This window comes from Ochotona princeps, chromosome 6 (genome assembly GCF_030435755.1).
Source record: "Ochotona princeps isolate mOchPri1 chromosome 6, mOchPri1.hap1, whole genome shotgun sequence".
Classification (NCBI taxonomy): domain Eukaryota; kingdom Metazoa; phylum Chordata; class Mammalia; order Lagomorpha; family Ochotonidae; genus Ochotona; species Ochotona princeps.
The window spans coordinates 42,288,788-42,313,177 of NC_080837.1; the positions used below are offsets into that span (position 1 = coordinate 42,288,788).

Sequence of the window (24,390 nt, forward strand, 5' to 3'; positions counted from 1 at the left end):
AATAATACTAATTTTGCTAAAATGAATCAGTGCATGTATCAAAGCCAATCTGCTACTGAATACCTATTTAAAATTATATTCCTATTTAAAATTGTATTAGATTAGGTGGTATCACCTGCTGTCAGAGACTTTGTATGAAAGAATGCAAATAGTGACAAAATGCATTGATCTTTAATTGATCTCAGAAACCATTTTAAAGCTAAAACATACCCAGTTATTGCTCAATGCTAGATTACACTGGTTCAGGAGACTATGATAAATTGAGTCAATAAAACAGGCAAAAGTATATAACATTTTCTAATGGCAACCTTCTACCTCAAGAATTCATACTGAGCACATTCCAGAATGGAGCCTTGTTTTAAATGTGCTTATAAACCCAAGAATTACTTCAGGAAACAAGGAAGTATTGCTTACCCTCCAAATAATTAAAACAGGAATAGGGAAAGGACAATGAGAAAGAAAAAGAGACATTTGGTATGCTCCCTGTGGTAATATGGAAGTTCTAGTACCTGCCACTCTCTCTTTGGAATTCCTCCAAACACTGGCAGTGTATTAATGCAGTTATTACTAATTGTTTACTATTGTTGAAGGTCCTTCAAAGGTAACTAGGAAACAGCCTGCATTTTATAAATATCAGGGATGATCACAACATTATCTGAAATGAGGGAAGACTGCCTCATTTCAGGCCTTCCTGGAAAATTCTAAGCAATTCAGTAAAGCAGTGAATGACCTGATAAAAGATGTGTTAGTGAAAAAGGAACGCGAGTTCTCATTTTCATGAAATGTCTGACTATATACAATCTAGATTAGATCAAGTGTACTTAGAATTACCCAGGTCTTACCTTATTATGAATGAATATGATCAATAAAGTTAATGCAAATGGGATGACATAATAGACTTTTTCTAATATAAAATACTGAGTTTTAAGTAAATACTTATTAATATTGAATCCATCCTTACATGAAGAAAGCCCAAGTGAATCTGCTACAAAACTACCTGAACTAAAAAAGAAGGGAATTAATTAACATGTCAGGACACAAAATCTACATATGAAAATTTCCATCAATATATCATACTTTGGGGATGGGAGAGCAGGAAATAAATTCATGGTAATAATCTCAGTTATTACATACCTTTATATATTTATATGTAAAATAATTGTATATTATTTTTATATTACAAAAATAAAATATTTTGGATAAGAATTTCATAAGTCTGGGAAGATTATGAAATTTTACCAACTAATACACAAGAAGACAAATGTCATTTATTACATTTCTTACATGAGAATGCTATAAAGTAGCAATAAATGTCTAATTTTAACTCTAACATGTCAAAAGATTGATGAGATGATTTTAGAAATCAAAGAACTATTACGAATGTTTTTAATGTTAAAAGGGAAAATGTTAGTTACTGAAAATGCAAATATATTCCAAACACTACAATATTTAAAATCATGTGGTACTATGCATATGCATATGATAGAACAGAGAAATATAAAATTGATGTTAGCATTTCTGTGACTCAAACATAACAAAAGAAGTTATCAATAATATATGAGATTTGGTAAAAGGTGATATAGTAGAATTCAATATCAAATATAATTTTGAAATTTTTAATTATGTGGAATGCTTGTAAGATGTAAAGAAAGGGAGAGAATGTTCATAAGAACCATAGAAAGGGAAATTTTGTTATGACTGCAGTTGATTTTAATTTTTTTTCTTTTTTTTTTTTGATAATTTCCAACATTTGTCTCCAGTCTTAATAAATCCTGTACCCGAAAATAAATTTGTTATTGGACCTTTAAGTAGCTATCACATTATCGAAGTACACCAAACATTGTATTCTTTCTAGCATAAGGCATTTGTAGACTTATTTCAAGATTAGAGTTTTGTTGATGTTTTAAGCTCTGAAATGCAGAGGCCTTCATTTTTTTCTTTTACAAAGGTAATCTTTGGGCATCCAGGAAAAGCTTTGCACACTTTATATTTGTTCTTCAAATGAAATGGCTTTTAAAGGAAAGAATAGCCATATAACTTTTGGGGAGGAATAGTACTGTCTTGCACTTGACTTAAAGGGTAGAATAAATGAATAATTTTGTATGCAAGTTTCTTGGTTTGCTTACAACTTTCTGCTAAAACTACAGAGACCTTTAAGCAAAGAATTCTACCAATTACATTTGTTGTATGTGTGTGTATATATTTTCCAGAAAGCATATGTTAGTAGGGCTATTAAGCAATTAGCTTCATGCATATAGATAGTTCATTTTGCACCAAACCATATGATGTGATTGGAATTTATAGAAAACCATCTTTCCTGCCAGAAATTGAGGCGAGCTAATTCTCTAGTTTGGAAAAGTATGGTCTTCTGGCTGCAATCTGTACTCTTAAAAATTAGGAGTCTAGTATTCTATATTTGATAGCATAGCAAAGTGCATAAGATAACAAAAGTTTTATTTCTTATTAAATGAAGAAACTGGAAAAACAAAACTGAAGTAGAGCACCTGATTCATATTACATACTCACCAAATGTGTGATAAGTTGCAATAAAATTCTGCCAACAGGAATCAAGATCCTTTTTTTATGTAAATATGTGCCATGAGGTCTTATGTCCTTGTCATATTTGGCTCTGAGCTTTCTAACAGTCTATGCAAAAAGCGAAATGCAATCAGTGACAGAATCTGCAGTGTCCATGAGATAAAAACAAACTGGCTGCTCAGTAGAAGCCAAGCTATTTCTGGGGATATAATAACTATTTCTAGAGTGAATGATGCTGTTGAAGTCTGAGAAAAATTGGTAGGCCACTAGAGCCTTTAGCCATCTATACAGCAAACATGACAGAGAGTAATCATGTGGCTGTTTCCTCCCAATGCTCAGAAGCAGTGCAGGAAAACTGCTTTTACAGGGGTGAAAGGCACAACTGACTGATGATGTGGCTTAATTTTTAAAATATTCAGAATTTCCTAAAACTTCCACAAATCAAATAACAGAAATAGATTTTGTATACTTCAGGTATATGTACATTTTTATATGTAAAATAAAATTCATTGCTACCTTCTGAAATTCTAGTTGTGCTCTGGAAAAGTAGAACATTATAGTCTTGTCTTATTTTTATAGTATTCATATTTCCTGATCACAGCCATTAATCAGTGTTTTGTTCTTTTGGGGATGGAGAAAAATACTTTAAAAATCCATGAAATATTTACTACAAAATACAAAATTCTACATGATTGGCCTTTTATAAATATTAGGCAAAAATCAGTAAATCAAAATGATCAGATTAGCATATTTTAGCAGAAGCGTTCATATGAATAGAAATGTTGGCATTCTCTATAAAAGCTCTTTTTATCCTACTGCTGCCATTTTTATTGTAGATTTCCCTGTTCAGCACTTAGCTCCAATTTTTCAAATGATCCAGTTCAACAATAGACAGCAAAATTCTTCCAAGTCACACACACTTTTGGTTGCATTTTATTACATGTAAGATTGCAGGACTTTACTGTGAATTACTGTATTAACATTCATTGTCTTTTAAAGGACTCTGTTCACAAAAATTATTTTGAGTGGATCCAGGAATTCTTTACTTGTGACTTTGAGAACTCTAATGGAATTTAACCTCCAGTAGTGTCTAGGCCATGAGTTTATTGTGTAATTAAAACAAAAGTAAAAACAAGAATAGGTCATTCTTTTGAGAACCCCAAAGAGTTGATTGATTTAAGGAGGCCCAACTGAGGATGAAAATATTTTCAAGAAATAACCTATTTACCTGAATGTAATTTCTCAGAACTTAGTTTTTAATAGTTGCCTGGAGCTCAAATACAGTTTTCTTAGAAACAATGCTATAAATTCAAGTCTATTTAATGGTTATTTAAGCATCAGTGCTCTCTCTCTCACACACACAATTAAAAGACTTGCTTGCCTGTAGTGCGGAAAAAAAGGCAAGGACACAAATAACTTGGCAAACCTCTTTTTAACACATTGTCAAGTGTCTTATAAAGCAAGCTCAAATGTGGCAGAAAGCCACTGTCGAATGTCAGAGTCAAAGAATTCATAAATTGTTTTAAGTTTGTAGATCAACTACCCAGAATTTAGGACTTTTGTGCTAGTATCTTACTCTTAACCCCTTGTCATGTCTTCTTACTGCCACATACATTCCACATTACCCATCACTTATTCATAATACATATGGGGCAGGATTAAGCTAATGAGTAATCTTCACTGATATAAGAAATTTACTGTTATTGTTAAGCTAGGTTTTCATGAGTTCCCCATAATATTAATAAATATTACAAAGAAGTTATTTAACATTGGTCCCCAAAATGACAAATTGCTAGATTTAGGTGGGTTTTTTTTTTTATCATTTCATTAAAGGTATTAGAGTTTCTAAACCGTATGATCTTTTCACCTTTGATAATTTTATAATCCATTTAGCATAGAACAAATTGTTGTGGAAATTTGGAAATTTTTATTATTTTGCAGTTAAATTGCATGTTTGCAATTGGATACTAGTGGATCCCATTATAAAAGTGCCTGAATATTTAGCTAAAAGAAGAATATCTCATTTTGTCAAAACCTGCATTTCTTTCCTATTCTCACAACCAGAGGTGACATTTAAACTATTTAGTATCTATGATAAAACTGCATCAGCCAGCTCACACATCCACCATCTTGTCTTAACTTCCTTCTGAACGATCCTAGTTCTCATGCAGCTACAGAGGCACAGAGGCCTCCAAACCTGAGGTCTCCATGTGAGGGCACTATGCCATGTCTGGGTAGCAGGGCTTGGATTGGTTGAATGGCTCCTGGAATACCAGTAGGTGTCTGAAACTGGAGTGCTGACACTAGTTATTCCAAGACAGTCCTGAATAAGAAGACAGTATGACGGGGTCACTTTTACCAACCTGTTGCAGTTTTAAATGGTTGAATTATTGGTAGAGCCTTACTTTATTAATACATAGATTACTAGATGGGTATTGGAACCACTTCTGACCCATCCTAAGAAGCTGGAGCTGCAGACTTAAAGCAGCCATGTCTGATTAATAGGCATTTTTAGCCTGCTGTCTGGAAGTTGCCCTGCTTAAATATGACCTTCTTTTGCTTGAATGTGGGTTCAATGCCTGCCAGAACTTTTTTAAAAATCTGTTTATCCAAACTTTCGAATCTTTCCTCCTAAATCCTGTTTTCACTTTTTTAAAGGGTTTGCTGTGTAGTTTGCGTAAAATAGTGTGGAGGACTGGATGCAGTAGCTAGTAACCATCATCCATGTGTCATAGACAAGACCTGCAGCTAATGGATTTTATAATCATTTAAGCTAGATAAAGTTACATAGCTAAGTCAGTATATTTGACCACATTAACACACGCTGTGCATTGTGATAGAACAAGCTGGTAACCCCAAAATAGGTTTTTAATGAGATATTTCTGTGTTTTCATACACTACAGTGTGCTCTGAATCTTTGAAGAGGCCTAGAGTTTCAAGGGCTGATGGCAGCCACTGCTTCAGGGTTTGCATTCTTAGTGAGGAAGATTCATTATTTTTTTCTATCTCTCTCTTCCTCTCTCTCTTTGTCTGAGGAAAGAGGGATTCTCTGTCAAGCTTCATATCTCCCTGAACTCATATATTATATTTTACTTTGATTTAATAAAACCAAGGAACTAAGCATATATAAAAACACCAATGTCAGGAAACCACAGGCTATTTTGCTTGTGGACAACATGAATAAGAAGTCTGACATAAACATAAGGGGAAAAATAAATCCTAGGATATCATTTAAAATACAGAGAAATAATTCTAGTAATGCAAATTACAGTTTTATTTAATTTCATTGGAAAGGCAAATATAACAGAGAGAAAGAGATGCAGAGAGAAAGATGCTCCATTTGTTGGTTCACTCTCCCAAGTGGCCACAATGGCCCGAGCTGAGATGATCTGAATCCAGGAGCCAGGAGTTTCTTCCAGGTCTCCTATTTGGGTGCAGGGTCCCAAGGTTTGGGCCATACTCTACTGCTTTCCCAGGCCCAAACTAGGGAGCTGTATGGGAAATCAAGCTGCCAGGACATGAACCCATGCCCAAATGGGAAACTGGGTGTGTGCAAGGTGAGTACTTTAGCCACTTGGCTACTACACTGTCCCATGAATGCCTTTTTTAAACACAGCTTTCTTAGGCTTTTTGGCATCAGACTCTTTATTATTTTTAGAGATGTATTCATTCTTGTTTGAAATATTTTACAGAGAGAGAGAGAGAGAGAGTAAGAGAGAAAGAGGTCTTCTATTTGCTAACTTACTCCCCAAATGTCCACAATGGCCATAGCTGTGCTGATCCGGAGCAGGAAGTCAGGAGCTACTTCCAGGTCTCCAAAAGGGGTGTAGAGTCCCAAAAACTTGAGTTATACACTACTGCTTTCCAAGGCCAGAAGCAGAGAGCAGGACTGGAAATGGAGTGGCCAGGACACAAAAACCACTCCCATCCATATGGGATGCTGGTGCCACAGGGTGGAGAATTAGTCCACTGCAGCTGCCCCTGGCATCAGACTGTTAAAAACATTTTAATGACATCAGAATGTATCTGAACTGTGTCATATTGGGTTCTCTAAGCAAAAGTCCACTATAATCTAGAGTCTTTATGAAGACATAACATCAAAATAAGAGTCTGGGGTAGGTGCTTTAATTCATTGGGCTAAATGTCACTACTTAGACAGTCATAAAGCATACCAAGGTGTCTGGATTGAAGAACTTTCTCTGTTTCTGATCCAGCTTCTTGCTAATATATGTGAAATGCAGTAGGTGATGGCTCAAGTTCTTGGATCCACACCAACTATAGGAGACACTCAGACGGAGTTCCTGGTTCCTGGCTTTAGCTTGACCCATTCCCAACTGTCGCAGGCATTTGCTGTGTGAACCAGTAGATGGACGATTTCTCTTTTTCTGCCTCTCTGCCATTCTGTCTTGCACATCAGTAGATCCATAAATTAACCTTTAAAATACAGAGCTTGAGAGAAGCTCTCTAGCGCATCATGGTCTGAGAGCTTGCTCCATTTCCATTTGTTTCCTTTTCCTGTTGGTGGCTTACCATATTCGCAATATGCTTGTTTTCTGTCTTCCCTTCTTTAAACTCGTATTCACAGGTGAGCATCATGTTCCACTCAGGTATTGGTTTAATACTGACTTTACTACATGACCTTTCTTTATATTTTTCATCATATATTTGGTAAACTACATTCCTCTCTTGCATTAGAGGAAACCTCAAGTAATTTTCTAGTTGTGGTTCCAAAACCAAAATTGTTGGTAACAGTCTTAACTCATGAAAATACAAAAATGATGACTCTTGTTTGAAGGGTTGTTATTGAGACACTTTCCTCTTATTCTTTCCATGAAACTGCCATTATTACTGCCAAGTGAGCAATTGCTATAAACATTAGTGAAAGCATTGTGGCAAATTTAAACTACTACTTGGAAGGTCAGCATTCCATGTCACAGCACTTGTCCAAGTCCTGGCTGCTTTGCTTCTGAAGGTCTAGTTCCTTACTGATATACCAGAGAAAGCAATGCAGCATGGTCCAAGTGCTTGGACCCCTACCACATAGGAGACCAAAAGAGAACTCCAGGCTTCTGACTTTTGCCTGGTGCAAACTCAGCCCCTGTGGTCATCTAGATAGTGAACCAGCAGATAAAAGACATCTCTCTTGCCCACTCTCGCTCTCTCCTCTTCTGTTACTCTTTCAAATAAATAAGTAAATCTTAAAATAAAAGAAAGATAAAAACATAAAGCTGAATGTATACGTGAAAAATGACTAAACAATAATTGCAGAAGCTAAATGATGTCCAAATATTATTACCTTATCTTGGATTTTCTCTCAATTTGATAATTTCATTTCTCAGTAGTAGAGGAATATGTGGAAAATGGGGAAGAGGGCATCAAGAAAAACATCCTTGTGCTACACGCATAAGGATTGTGAATGATAAAGAGTATCATGAACTAAAGCTGGTGAAAATGCTTGGGTACTGAGTAATGCTAATCATCTAAATACATATTTTCGAGTAAGATTTTGAACAAAGTGATCAGCTAATTGCTAGGGAAATACACAATAAAGTTAAAATTTGGAAGAAAAGACATCATTACTCACTTTCTGTTCTGTAATTATCCTTCCCGCCATTGATGATGATAAACTGGAAATAAACACACTAGTGACAATAGTTTCTTCTGTAAATGTTAGGGAAATAGTAATCATAAAATCATAGTGACCAGAAATCATGAATTTTAGCTGCTGAAAATAAGTTCTGTGTCTTCAATGTCCTTTTTTTTAAAAAAAAATTGTTTTTATTATTTTCCCTGATGCAATTTTGTAGTTCTGGAATTTCCCCCTCCTTTACCTCCCTTTTCTCACTCCCCATTCTTTTTCCCAGTAATACAATCCTTCAGCTACAGTCACAACTGCAACATTCTGCTGTTTAACTGTATCATACCACTGTAGGTATAAGAGTTGGAAGAAAATCTAGTATCAAATTGTCAAGACATATGTAACAGTTTCATTTGGGTGGTCTTTTATTCACGAGTTGAGATACATACTACAGTGCTTCATCTCCTGGTACACTAGTCTCCATCATACAGTTCATATATGAGAATATGTATATATATATTTATATATTTATATGTGTGTGTACTTGTTTACCTTTACATATATTTGTTCTCTATTTGTGCAAAAGGTTGCCTTATATCATAGAAAATATATGATGTTTGTCCCATTGAGAATAATGATGTTCAATGAGACCACTTTGTTGCAAATGATAGAATTTCATTTGTGTTTTTTTTTCTTAATTTTGAATTTTATAGTATAGTTTCATAGGGTTTGCTGTGTAGTATTCCATGGAATAGATGTACCTTAGTTTTTTTTATCCATTCCTCTTTTAGTGAATATCTAGCTTTCTTCCAAATCTTTGCTATTGTGGAGTGTGCTGTTTCGAATATAGGGATGTAGGTTGCTTTCTTGTATGTTGATGTCAGTTCATCTGGCTATATTCCCAAGAGTGGAATTGCTATGGTAAGTCAGTTTCTTAACATCCATTTTTAAACTTTCAATTAAATTTTTTTAATCGATTGATCTTCATTTATTTTGTATCCTGCTACCTTGCCAAACTCTCTTATGAGTTCCAGTAGTCTCTTTGTTCAGTCTTGTTTATCCTATGTATAAAATCATGTTATCTTAAAACAGGGATAATTTGACTTCCTCATTTCCATTTTCCATTTGAATTCCATTATTATTATTATTATTATTATTATTATTATTATTGCCTAATAGCTCTGGCTAGCATTTCCTTTTTTTAAAAAAATTATTTTATTATATTTTTGACAATCTTTACATAGTTAATTATGGTAAAAAGGTTCAGGGGCTATAGGGAAGTGGGTAAGACTATTATGTCCATATTGTTTCCTTCTTGTATCTGAGGTAAAGGGGGATATTGAGGGAGAAGCCCCACCCAGTTTCCCATCCACCCCAAGTCCCGGATATGGGGCATGCTCTGAGATACTTGCTCAGGTGGTTTTGATAGTTCACCAGTTATGAATCGCTGCCAGTCTTGCCACTCCAAGCACGATGAGGTTGTTGAAGAATCCACTGATTGACATAGTACATCATAGAGTCTCCATCATTTGTCCAGTATTTCGCTGCCAACATTTAGCTGAGGTGGTTGATTGACTTTGCTATGTTGAATAGCAGTGATGAAAACGGACATCCTTGACTGGTTCTGGACCTTAGTGAAAAAACCTTGCTAACCTTCCTGCCTTCAAAAAATATGGAGCATTTCATGTCTTCTTTGTGCAAGTACCATCTAATCTTCTCTGTATCATTCCAATTTTAGTATATGTGCTCATGTAAGGACAATGTTATTCAAGACAGTGGAAAAGAAACTTAAATACCTTGGAATACACCTAGTCAAAGATGTGAAATTTTCTATGAAAAAATTATAAAGCATTAAAGAAATAAACAGAAGACATTAAAAGATGAAAAACTGTACCATGCTTGTGAATTGGGTCAGCAGAATGCTCAAATTAGCACATGTAATCTACAGCTTCAAAATAATTCCATTCAAAATCCACACATTCTTCTCAGAGCTAGAAAAGATGCAAAAATTCATCTGGCAACACAAGAGACCACAAATAGCCAAAGGTATCTTAGACAATAAAAAATCTAGAAGAATCGTAATACCAGATTTCAAGACATACTACAGGACAGAAGCAATTGAAACAGTCTAGTACTGGCACAAATTTAGAGAAGATCAATGGAACAGAATAGAAACCCCAGAGGCCAGGGCTCGGCAGCGTGGCCTGGTGGCTAAGGTCCTCGCCTTGATCCCATATGGCAGCTGGTTCTAATCCCGGCAGCTCCAGTTCCTCTCTGTCTCTCCTCCTCTCAGTATATCTGACTTTGTAATAAAAATAAAAGAAATCTTTAAAAAAAAAAAAAAGAAAAGAAACCCCAGAGGTGAACCCACATATGTACAGACAATTCATCTTCAACAGGAAAACTGAAAATAACCTGGGAAGAAAAGTTGTTCTCAACAAATGCTATTGTAATAATTGGATAGCTGCTTGAAGAAATTTTAAACAAGACCCCATCTTTCACCTTATACAAAATTCAACTATAAATTGATCAAGAACTTAATTCTGGACCCAGCCACCATCGAATTACTTGAGGAAAATATAAGGAACACTCTACAAGACATAGGAACAGGCAAAGACTTCTTAGAAAAGACACCAAAAGCACAGGCAGTTAAAGCCAAAAGAAACAAATGGGACTATATCAAACTAAAACACTTCTCTATGGCAAAGGAGGTAGCCAACAAAGTGAAGAGGCAGTCAACAGAATGGCCAAAAGTCTTTGCACTCTATACAACAGACAGGGAACTAATATTCAGGATCTGCAAAGAACTTCAGAAACTCAATGACGACAAAACAATCCTGTGAAGAAATTTGTAAAAGAGATGAGCAGACATTCTCAAAAAGAATAAATTCAAATACATAATAAACTTGAGAAAATGTGAATAGAAACCACATTGAGATTCCACCTAACTCCAGAGAATGGCCTATATAAAGGAATCAACAAACAATAACTGCTGGTGAGAATATGGGGAAAAAATACCCTAAACCATTGTTAGTGGGAGTATAGACTAGTACAGCCTCTATGCAAAACAATATGGAGAGTGCTCCAAGAACTGAAAACTTATTTACCATATGACCCTGCTATCCCACACCTGGGAATATTTGCAAATGAAACAAAATGTGCATATGAAAAAGCAACATGCAACCCTATATTTATAGCACTGTAGTGCACAATAGTAAAGATATGGAAACAAGCCAGATGCCCATCAACAGATGAACAAAAAGAGAAATTGTGATATATTTACTCTATGGAACACTATTCAGCCATAAAAAGAATAAAATCCTATCATTTGCAACAAAATGGTCCCAACTGGAGAGCAATATGCTTAGTGAAATAAGCCAGTCCCCAAAGGAAAAATATAATGTGTTTTTTTCTGACAGAAGGCAGCCTTTAGGCAAAGTACAATCAAAGAACATACAGATAATCAAGTATATGTCAGTGCATGTGTGTGTGTGTATTCTAATAGATGTACTATATAACAGGGACTAGCATACAGGGCAGTAAAGTTATGTTGTAGTACATGTCTCTACTTGCGAATGAAAGTAGGACTCCCATTGAACCATGTAAATATATCTGTACAGTGTGACATTAGATTTTCTACCTTTTCCTAGACTTACAATGCCATGATACATTTAATAACAGAAAGTTAATATTGTGACTGTTACTAAAGATACTACTGTGATAATTTGGGGGAAAATGGCAGAGGTGGAGGAATATGTATATAGCTTTGTCTAGTTCCATATTTTTAGAATGCAGTCATTCCTGTACTTGCAAATTTTTCATTGGAAAACCATCATTTATTTTACTATCAGCTACTACCTGAAAGTTAAATAACATGCTACTGAACGACTAATGTGTTGCTGAAGAAATGAAAAAGAAAATCTAACATAAGAACCTAGACTTGGAACTCGCTGGAGAGTGTGGCACAATTGGGTGCAAGCAAAGAGCTGCGTACCAACCACAATAAGTAAAATCGAACTGTAGACCTGTGCGTGACACAGGTTAGAAAACTACTCCAAGGAGAAGAATCTGCTAATCAGAAGTACAATGACCAAGAGCAGAAGAAGAGACAGAGGCACAATGAATATTGCTGAGGACTCCCCTGCAAAGGAGCAAAACCCTTTGCCAAGCTCAGAGTTCACTGAGGAAGACATCAAAAATATGGACATATGACTGTGTAATAAGAACTATGCTATAGTAATGATAGAGAGGAACTCAGTGAGGGGGAGGGGATAGGGGAATCCCAGGGCCTATGGAACTGTATCATATAATTGTAATAATAAAAAGTAAAATTTTAAAAAAAATTCCCACTTAACAAGAAGGGAGTCATTTTCTCCATATACTTGTCAATACTAACCCTATGAAAATTTAATTCAAATTTCATAAAAACATTCATGTTTTGTTGCATTTCATATTCTAAAACTTACATGATACTTAATTAAAATATATAAACACTACAACTAGTATATTCATGTCTAGAGTAATATCAACTGATATTTTAAGAACCTTCTTGAAGAAAATGATGCTACATTATGACTTATGAGTCAGTGAAGAATTCAAACAGAAGAAGGTGTGTTGAAGAGGTGAAACTAACAGAAAGCATCAAAAACCATGAGATATAGTTTCTGCTGATCTTTGTTGGTGATATGTGTGTCGTGTAGGCAACAAATAGATGGGTTTTGTTTTTTAATCTAGTCTACTAATCTATGACATTCGATTGATGTGTTTAAGCTGTTTACATTCAAGGTTAATACAAATAGGTGGTAATATGAATTGGTAGTAATTTGGTCCTGTCATTTTAGCAATGGGTTGTTCATTGATTTAGTCTTCTGTTGTTATTTTACTGGGCTGTTCTTCACATTTGCCTTTTCTATGTGGAGAACATCTTTAAGTATCATTTGTAGGGCAGGTTTGGAAGAGACATATTCTTTTAACTTTTCTTGACTGTGGAAAAATTTTATTTATTTCCAAAGACAAAGGAAAGCTTTGTTGGGTACGCTATCCTGGGGGAACAATTTTTTACTTTTAGAATCTGGAATATGTTGCTCCATTCTCTTCTGGCCTGTAGAGTTTCCTGTGAGAGGTCTCCTATGGGTTTAATTGGCATTCCTCTATATGTCAGTAGACTTTTTTCATGTGCATATTTAAGGATTTTTTCCTTATGTTCAATTGAAGAGAGCTTGATGATCTTGGTGAGGATCTCTTTTGATCAGGCCTGTTGGGAGTTCTGTGCCCCTCCTGGATGTTGTTTACCAATTCTTTCTCTAGATTAGGAAAATTTTTCCTTATTATTTCATTGAATACACCTTTAATCCCAGTTTCTCTTTCTGCACTTTCCACAATCCCCATAACTCTTATATATTGCCTTTTAATAGTGTCTTTCAATTCTTGAATACTTTCTTTGGCCTGATGCAGCTCTGCTTCCAGCTTTTTGTTTGTTTTCCCTGGTGACAGGAAATACCTTCTAATTCTGAGATTCTTTCTTCTGCCTCCTTCATTCTGTTTTGGAGACTATCCACTGTACCTTTAGTTTGCTCCACTGTATTCTTCATTTCTGATATACAACTTTCATTTGATTCATTTCCAGTGTGACATATTCCTTGAATTCCTTGAATGCCTACTTTATGTGCTATTTGTGGTTGATAAGAAGTTTTATAACAAGTGTTTTGAATTCTGCATCCCCCATATTCTTTCTGTTTGGAAATATTGCACTTCAGAACACTGTACTCCAGCTGGGTGAGTAGTCCAGAACACTGTACTCCAGCTGGGTGAGTAGTCTGCTGTTTTGCTCATACCTGATAAGTCAACAAAGCTGTGTCTTTGATTCCTTCAACTCTGGTAATCTTTTTTCAAGGACTTTGTAGTTAGTTATCACTCCTTTGTTTCCATTTGCTATTCCATTGGGTTGACAGGTGGCCTAGATGAAATTATTCCAAAAGGCTCTCTGCTTGGGATTCCAAGGGAGCTCAGTAATCTTTGGGTCTATTGAAACTGCACAGTGAAATGGTGATGCCGCAGTGGCTCACTGTCTCATGTACTCTTCCAAGATCTATAACAAATCCTGAGTGGTTATTACTATGACTTCCACAATGTAACTTACAAAGTTTTTTTAAGATTTATTTATTTATTTATTTTTGGAAAGACAGATTTACAAAGGGAAGGAAACAGAGAGAAAGATTTTCCATCCTCTGGTTTATTCCCCGAATGTCTGCAACAGCTGGAGCTGAACTCATCTAAAGCTTGGAGCCAAGAGCTCGCTCCAGGTCTCCCACATGGGTAAAATGTCCCAAGGTTTTGCATCATCCTCCACTGCTTTTCCAGGCCAAAAGAAGGCTACTTGCTTGGAAGTAGAGCTGCTGGTACACAAACCAGTGCCAATATGGGATCCCGGCACTTGCAGAAGTGGAGGATTAGCTAATTGAGCCATTATGCCAGACCCACTTACAATGTACTGAGCTTGAAGAATAATCCAGGATTCTAAAAGCATGATCTAATTGTATCTATGGATATACAGAATATTTGCTTTAAATATCATATGTTAGGAAACTCAATTTTCCTTATTTTAAGAAAAAAATGGCTGAAGCAACTAAGGGCAATTAAATGATCATACATTGTAGGTGATTTTTTATGGCAAATTTTTTCATTATGTTATAACCTTCTTGATTTTGTCATTTTAATTTTCATGAAATGCAAATGTTTAAACCCTCTGTAGAAGTTTAACTTTGCTCTAAGCTTTAAGGCTATTGCTACTCATTTCCAGTAGGTTTTTGAGTTTATTTGATAAGCCTAAGACACCAAGAATATGTGTTGCCACTCTCCTGGTAATTGCATGTCTAAAAACTTTTTCTTTCTTGAAAGACTTAGAATAACTTTCCTGCAACTGTGTTAATAATACCATTATAAATGCATCCTGTCTAAAAGAATTAGCTGAATGAATCCATTTCAAAAACTAAATTGTATATAAGCACAGACAACAGAGTAATTTACAAAGTTGTATGATAAGCAGATGAATTTATTGATTGCTACATTTACATCAGTTGCAGCCTGATTTGTTGGAAAGCATGTGAACTAGAGTCAACAGTAGGCATTCATTTTTCTGAATAAATGATGATGTAACAGTCTATCCTGGACATCTAGTCTAGCATGTGAGTTCGTGCTGATGGTTATAGTGTTACATCTGACTACAGATTTCAGCCTGAGGAAAGAATATGAAACTGTGACACATAATACAATGTAATTAATGAATAAATTTTAAAAATGAAAAAAAAGAAGGTATTTTTAAATAGAGCCCTATTAATATTCATATTGATACACATCTTAATTTGGTATAAATTACTATATTTCCACAAAGATGCTTCTGTTTAACATTATGCATGAAGGAAAAAATCCTACCTTAATAATCTGAAATTATATTTTTATAAAATGATTGATTTGCTTTCAGTTTACATTATATCCAATGTTTTGCTTTCAGCCCTTCATGGCTATCTTTTTCTATTATGTAACACCCATTCTTCTGGCTTGTGGATTTGTATGATATAACACGGAAGTTTAACTCAAGCAGTGACTGATTTCATCCTGACTCTGAACCCTCTGTCCAAAACACTAGTATTTTCAAAGATTAACAGGCTTTATAATTATTTTCTTATCAATTACATTTTTACAATTTCCTGATTAGCTGGCACTTGGTACTTAACTTTACATTTTAGCTCTGCAGGGTCCTTTTAGACTTTATTATTGCAAGGAAAAATCAAAAATCAAAGTGAATTCTTAGTATTATTCTTGGAGCAATAGAGGTGCAATTGCTGAAACAGCAGCCAAGCATTGTGCTATAGAACCACCTCGCAGCTTGATTCCCAGTCCCTGCTGAGAAGGAAATGTAGGGGAACTGGCAGAGTTTTACTACATCTGCTCCCTGCCGCTAATGAGCTTTAACCTGTTTCATTCTATTATGCTTACTGTTTAGATATTTTGCTTGCAAAATTAATTCTTTAGCTGAGAGAACACATGAAAGAGGATATGATTTGTAAAGTAGGGCTGTTTAAAAATTAAAAGGTATCAGCAAGGGAGATTAAAGGCTATAATGAGTGATATGGGTACTTAATACCAATTCAAGGGCAGAGGCTCAGGTGGGAAAGCTGAAATCCTTTCCCTGTTTCAGTTCCCTCTGTAAAGTGAGCTGCTGCTTCGGGAGATGTAGCCTTTGCTTTTGTGGCAATATGCTTTGTATTTTTAAGAGGTATAAGAGTATTTCCTCTTTGAAAGCATCACAGATCCTCTACTTACTGTCAAAGTTTTAGTGCTGCACAACCTCTGAAAGCAATCAAGTTTCAGCTACAGGATTTTATTACAGATACGAACTGATGAGCTTTCTAGATTCAAACTTCTTAGAAATCATACCTGACTACCCTAAAAAAAAATGAGAGATATTCAACGTATACATAGGCCCTGTTATTATTCTTAATGAAATAATATAATTTATATGGTCATAGATTCTTGCTATTTAAACAATTTGCCTATAGAACCAACACACCTGTAAAATGAAATCATTATTTTATGGTGATAATGCTATGATTTATTTTCTTTTTCGTAATAATCACACACATCTTTGTTTAGGGCAATCATTTTAAGAACCTATTTTATGACATTAATTAAAAAAAAGAAATACCATGAAATAAAGATATTTTGCTGTGCATTTCTTACTGTTGAGGGGCCTTCCCAAAGTAAAAGTGGGCTCATGCAAGACATCTCTACCAAAATAAATGCTGACTTGAGTGATCGTGCTCCTGTGTATCATGGGTTGACTTGTTTCTCCCACTATTTCTCTCTGGGAAATGTTTTTTACAGCATGTCATGATATCAGTTAACCATTACTTTGGAACAAGGGTATCATTTAAGTATTAAGTACTTTTAACCTTTTAAACAGCAAGAGTGCTACATTACTACAGTATTAGAGAACTAAAGTCTGATTGCATGAATATTAAACTACCTACCCTTGAGCAGTGATTTTTTTTTTTACTACAAAGTGGAGTTATATTTTTTATGACTTATGGAAGAATCTGAGGCCAGAAACAGTGAATATGGGTAGAATGACTGCACTCTTTGGCGCCCATGCTTGCATATGTTGGTATAAAATGAGCACCTTGACTGAGGGGAAGTAAAAGGTTGCTAATGTTTTCTAGGGGAGGCATAGAGGAGGATGTTTAGTGGCACTGTTACCCACATAAATGTGGGCATAAATACATATGGTAGTGCCCAAATAGAAGGTCCTCTTCCAGACAGATCTCACAATGCTGATGTAATCACAAATTTAATAATTGTCCTGAGATGCAAATTTGTGTTTTCCCCATTTTACAGATGAGGAAACTGAGAAGTTACATGTTAGTACACAGGGAGAGCCAGTATTAAAGCCAGAGTCACCTGCCAGCATCTGTGTGCTCCTAAAGGCAGCAGAGGATGGCCCAGACATTTGGGAGAACCAGATGTTTTGTGGGTCCTTGTTTCAGCCAGGTCCACATTCAGCTATTGCCAAGTATTTCAGGAGTGAACCAGCCATTGTGACTGATCTCTCTCTCTTTCCTTCTCTCTCTCCCCCCCCCCCGACTTTGTTACTCTGTGTGTGTGTGTTGGTGTGGGTGTATGAGTGAGTGTTCTAAAAGTGAGTGTCTTATTTCAATAAAGAGCAATCAAAATTAAGATTCCTGGAGCTCAGTCTAAAGTGGGGCAGTTTCCACTTGAGAATATACTTAAAATCTTTCTCAAAACTATTTGTTTTTTAAAATTTTTTTGAAAGCCAGATATATAGAGAGGAGGAAAGACAGAGAAGATCTTCTATCCTATGGTTCACTTCCCAAGCAGCCGCAACGGCTGGAACAGGAGCTTGTTCCCAAGGCTTTAGGTCGTCCTGGACTGCTTTCCCCAGCCACAGCAGGGAGCTGAATGGAAAGTGGGGCTGCTGGGATTAGAACTGGTCCCCATATGAGATCCTGGGGCTGCTGGGATTAGAACTGGTCCCCATATGAGATCCTGGCGTGTTCAATGCGAGGACCTTAGCCACTATGCTATTGTGCCAGGCCCCAAAACTATTTTTAATTCATTGATTTATTCACTTATACATTTTACATCAAATTCATTTTTAACAGCTGATGACTATTTAAGATTTTGCTGCTTTTTTTCATAAAAAATATGCCATATTTTGGCTGAGCCACACAGGGAGCCTTGATTCTTTGCCCTGAAGCAAAAGTCAGTACTTGGTTACCTCCTCAGAGCAAATCTGCTTTTGCAGATCATAAATGAGAAGTTTACTTACGAGTTCAGGAAATGCAAAGGAGAAGGGTAAAATATATACTGTACAGCATAGCAATAAAAATTCCCATTAAAGCTGTTCCTTGTTATTCTCCCATTCCTATTAACTTTCCACTGCCTCAGTGCCTTGCCTGTTATTACTCCTGCTATAGGGATGGTCCTGTCTTAGACTCCAGCATCTCTCCTCATCCTCTTAAACATCTCTCAATCCAGGAAACAAAGAAACCATTTTAGCATCCCTTATTTTTACAAACCAGCAGGGGCTTGCAAAAATGTATGCTTTATTCTTCTAACAGATTATGTTTTTCTGCCTAGATCAGATTATACATGCATATATGTATGCATGTATAAATGCACACAAATATTTATATAGGCATTTTATTATGAGATTGTAAGATGTATTTATTTATTTATTTGAAAGACAGAGTTACAGAGAGGGATTGGCAAAAAGAGGAAGTGGCAGAGAGAAAAGCGAGATCTTCCAACTGCTTGTTCATTTATTAAATTTATTAAATGGCCAAAACATTGGAACTTAGGCAATGTTGAAAACAAAAAATCTATCCAGTTCTCTCACATGGAGGCAAGGATCCAAGGATTTGGACTATCTTCTGCTACTTTCCCAGGTGCTTTAGCACTGAGCTGGGTCAGAAGTGGAGTTGATGGCCATGTGAAATGTTGGCCCTGGTGGCTTAATTAACTGTGCCATAGCACTAGCCCTCATTCTCAGATATTATACCTGCTAATATTTGAACTGATTTTTCCTACTTGTGTTTTATTTTCTTACAATTGAATGTCCTTTAAAAACATGGATTTTCAAAGTCATATGATATTTCCTTATCAAGTATAATAAACTATACTATATTTGACTAGTGCTTTTTCTAGCATTTCTTTTTTCTTTTTAAACATTTTTATAAATTATTTTTCACAATACAGTTCCTTAAGCTCAGGGATTTCTCCTTCCACCCTTGCCTGCCTCCTTCCTGTCCCCCAATGTTTTCCTGTATATTGTAATAATAGTTTAGGCCCTCAACAACAGTCCCAAGTCCATCACTGTGCTATTTAAGTGTATCCTGATGCTGTAGGTTTAGAGAATAGTACAAAGTCCAGCATTCTAGTTTCAAAATATATTAACAGTTTCATTGGGATTCCGTCTTTGATTTACAAGTAGAAATGCATACTGCAATGTATCTCTACTTCATGGTATATTTGGCTCTATTATACAGAATGTCTATATAAATGTATTATATACATGCTGATCTATGTATCTTTTCATTTTGCACTTTGTACAAAGGTTGTCTTATATCAGAGAGAAAATATGATAGTCATCCTTGCTGGATATATGTTTGTAAACATTTTTCCTCATTCAGGATAAACATCCTATCATTGAAATTGTTTTTATGAATATTTCAAATTATTCCCTTACAACAGGTACTGAATTTGAATGTCCAGGTAGAAAATGAATAATCATTTGGAAATTTTAAATAAATTGCCTCCAGAAAAAGGTTAGCATAGAATATTTATCAAGTACTTTTGGGTTACCAGACACTATGCTACTAGTTAGGATTTAAAAATAAGTAAGATGCACTCTGATATTAAAAAGCTTATAGTAAAGTATTTTCTTTAATTAAATAGCAGCAACTCTTTCACCTCTAAAAAAGTCTGTTTGCCAGCTGGCATTGTGGTGTAGCAGGCTGTAACTGTTTATGGCACTGGCCCTGCATATTGGAGTACTGATTGGGGTCCCAGTTACTCCACTCCCAAATCAGCTCCCTGCTAATGCTTCTATGGAGGCAGTGGAAATGGGTCAAGTATTTGTACATATAGTCCCCACATTGGAGACTAGAATGGAGTTCCTGGTTCCTGGCTTCTTTCTGGCCCAGACCGGCTGTTGTAGCAATGAGGAGTAAACCAACAGATGAAAGATTCTTCCTCTCTCTCTGTCTCTCTTTCTCTCTCTATCTCTCTATCTCTCTCCCTCTCTCCTCCTTCTCCCTCCTTCCTTCTTTCTGGCTCCTGTCACTCTGTCCTTCAAATAGATAAGCAAATAGCTAAATCTTTAGAAAATGTATTTGCATTTGTATTTGACACTATGCTTCAGAAATTGCTGGATCTGACTCTAAATGTGCTTTTTAAATTATATATACATCACTATTTCTAATTCTGAAGCTAATTAAAAGGGCTTACATATCATGTTTGCTGGCACATTAAGCTTTAAGTTTATATAATAATTCTCAATCTATCTTCCAATTATGTATTTTTAAAAAGTATTTATGGATTGAAAATTATTTTAATTTCATTTTGAGAAGAAAATAATACTTTGGTTCATACAGATATATGTGAAAAACACTTTAAAAAAACTTGATTGCATTGAACATCAACTAAAGTCATGGTACTGAAGTCTGAGTAGAAATGTTCTATATGCTTTTCAACTGCATGGGTCTGGTCATAGCAGCTTTTATAGGCTATTTTCAGGATGAGTGGAATGCAAAGAATTTGAAGAGGGATAGACAGACATGAATTCATTTGCTGGACAAGACTTAAAGACAGTGATTTTTGTGTTTACTATAATAGCCAGGTTAATAGGCACACACAAATGCACTCAACTCTCTACATATAGTCTTTACAATTTTATTCATTTGTGAAAGAGAGAGAGAGAGATGGAGTTTTCATCTTCCAGTTCTCTCTTCAAACAACCATACCTGCTAGAAGTGGGCAAGATTGAAGCCTGAGCCAAGATGAAATTCAAAACCAGGAAATCAGTTAAGGTCACCCATGTGGATGACTGGAACCCAAACACGTGAGCCATCATTACTGGTTCCCAGTGGTGATGCATGAACAGAATTCAAAAGCTACAGCCAGGGGTCAAACACAGGCACTTAGTCGTGCCTGGACACAGGACCTGACTATCTTAACTATTAGGCCAAATACCAACCCATAACTTTAACCCAAACAATCCTTTCACCAACATGTTTAGACAGAATCATGTACTGTGCATTTTTAAATCATCCTTATTAGAGATACAAGAGGGACATGTCACCTAAAAACATTATAGTCTGTGTTTGAAAATGAAAATAGACGATTGTGTGTGATTAAGGATGCTAGATATCCCAAATGACAATACACTTCTTACAGCTTTCCAACTGATGAATGTGAGCGTGATAAAGAACTCTGGTTGAAGATGAGTCAAGCTTTTAGTTGTCCCTCCCCTTCCTTCTTGTCTGCTTGAGAGTCAATGCCTGTGGCTCTCATCCCTGACCATGGCAGCACTCCTTACAGTGTGAAATTGGAAATGGGAGCAATCACCATCAAAGTACTATTCAGAAATACAGAGACAAGAATAAAGAGGTTGAGTTTCAATTGTCCTGGCTCCATCATGATACTGTGCCTTTTGCAGTACCTTGCATTTTCAAAGAGTTTAGCATACTAAAAAGAAAAAGTTAAAACATGTGATGGTTGTAGGTACAGTGTTTCAACAGAATGATTGCCATTTGTTCTCTTGAGATGGACTCCATGTTGGCCTTAAATTCCTTTTATTCACAGTTCAAATGCCAGTTGAAGATATGCAGAAATTTCAAGTAACTGATTTAACAACCTCAGACAAAGAGAACATGTTTGAAAGTTTGTCTCAATGTTTGACTTGACCTAAGAGAGTTTCTCTTAGACTTATTTTCTAAATAGTACTCTAGGACCTTGGGCCATCAAAATGGCCTTTAAGCTTCAATGAACAAGGTATTTCTTTTCCTGTAGTGCAAAGCTTCACTATTTCATCTTTTCAAACTCTTTTACTGCACTCAGTGTGGAATTATATTGACAGGGGTAGAATTTATCTCCAGAGGAGAATGCCATGCTTCTGTTAAGTGCTAATATTACATTTATGTGTTGGTACCTTAATAATAGCCCCAGTTTACCTAATGAAAGTTGAAAGCAAACAGTACTTTCTGAGATTTTATTATGACTGAAAGTGACTGCAATTTGAGGCAAATTATCCCTATTTTTGTTCCCATATCAAAAACAGAGATGCTAAAGCAATTGCTCCATGTTTGGTATGGAATTAGGTTCCACTCTCATTAATCTACAAGGAAGAGCGTTTTTCATGTAAACAGCTCACGAGGGTCAGACAGAAGAGTTGTTTCTGTGAAAAATGCCTGTCAATAACTTTGTGAGTGAATTTGGAAATAAAGTGCTTGTAACCTGTCATTATTCCTTCCTCTCAAAGTCGAGAGTGAGTGGATGAAAATTGAGCATGTGAATTGAAAACAGGGTGAGTGTTATGGCCTTATCGACTTCAGGTAAAATGACTGTTTTAACTTGTTATTATTTTTCCATTCAGAGGTCAGACAATGTACAGTATTACCAGCATGGACTGCAGTGTAAGCAAATTGGTATACAAAAAAGCCATTACCCACACTCACAAAGCAGAGGAAAGTATAAGTCACTAATATCAAGTGGATTCATGATCCCTGCAACGACAAAACGACCAGGGGTGCTTCACAAGGAAAAATGTAGGTATGCCAAGTATAAAACCTAGAAGGTTGAACCTGTTTAAAGATTCATATATTTACAAAGCTGATAGGAAATATACATTTTAATGACCATTTTAAAAACTATGTATTAATCCTGCATGATTTATAAAGGAATTGTAGGACCTAACTGAATATTCTGCAGTCCAACTCTGCACGTCATTTTTAAACGTTTTACTAAAAGTCATCTTAAAAATAATTAGCTCCCAAAGTTTTCAGTCTTTCTGATGTATTTTTTTCAAATGCTAGATTTTTACCATGGTGTTCCATTTCTGTAGAGGAAAACAAAGCCAGTAAGAATGCAAAGTGTTTAAATTTTTTTCTTTATCTTCTAGATTTTTTTTTCTAATTTTCAGTAATAGCTTAGGAATTTTTTGTCTGTGTTAGGTCTGCAAGGAAAACATTTTCCCCAGTGATCTGGGGTCTGTGGAAGTTATGTTTCATCCTGCTGTTAACCTATTTATCTATTTTCCATTTCACTATACCATCTAGTGTTTCTGTCCTTGATACTGATTTTTCCTTCATAGCCTCTGGTATTCAGAAAATGAGAGATTGGCCAAGAAATTCAAAGAGGCTACAGAAATATGCAACAATTGAAACCAATTTCAGTGGGAGAAAGGCTTACATGTAATTTTGGAGATATTCAAGATAGTTTGGATTACATAAAAGATATATATTCTTTTGGTTCTCAACAAGCTTTCCCTGGCTTTGCCAAGATTATAATTATCTAAGATAAAATAAATATATTGTAAAGCAACATGTTGACTTTCTTTGCCTTACGCTTGCTTATCTTATGCATTCAACTATCTGTTTATTAGACACCATGTCAATCACAATAATACAGCAGCCTAAGTAGTGTTCCTGCTTTCATTCAGCGAGGAACAGAGTCCATAAAGTAAAAGAATAAATTATGATGGTAATACTAAAAGTACTTAAGGTCAATGGAGGTAAGGATTTTTGGTTCTTTATATTTAAAGGCACAGTTACTAGATGAGATACAAGAAGATAGAAAGATCATCTTTATCTTCTAGACTTTCATCTTTCCAAACTTCCACGACAGCTCTGAGTAAGCCAGGCTGAAACCAGGAACCAGGAGCCAGGAGCCAGGAACTCCATTAGCATCTCCAACGTGGGTGACAGAAACCCAAGTACTTCCGTCATCATGGGTTGCTTCTTGGGTGCATTAGCAGAAGGTGGGTGTCAGATGCACAGACCATCTAGGAGTCATCTGGGCACAGTCATTTGGGATGCAAGTATCCTGAGCAGCAGGAACACTCTGGGCCACCTAATGTGCCACAATGCCTACTCACATAATTAAATATCTTGAATTAGTAAAAAGCACGATGTCATAATTAAGTCATCACAAATGGTGCACTGGTCACTTAGGGTTTACTTATGAGGATATCTATGCAG

General features: G+C 35.7%; 1 long non-coding RNA gene and 1 pseudogene across 2 annotated transcripts in view; one reads left to right on the forward strand and one right to left on the reverse strand.

The window, feature by feature from the left end:
- Positions 1–24,390, forward strand: part of LOC131480552 (uncharacterized) — a 148,658-nt gene that overhangs the window by 41,215 nt on the left and 83,053 nt on the right. The window contains exon 3 of one of the 2 annotated variants that reach the window (XR_009245623.1): positions 22,788–23,252. The exons of the other annotated variant lie outside the window; for it this stretch is intronic. This is a non-coding gene — a long non-coding RNA (uncharacterized LOC131480552). Of the gene's footprint in view, positions 1–22,787; positions 23,253–24,390 lie in introns of those variants that run through there. 2 annotated transcript variants of the gene reach the window in all.
- On the reverse strand, positions 9,783–9,875 carry LOC118759305 (U6 spliceosomal RNA; annotated as a pseudogene).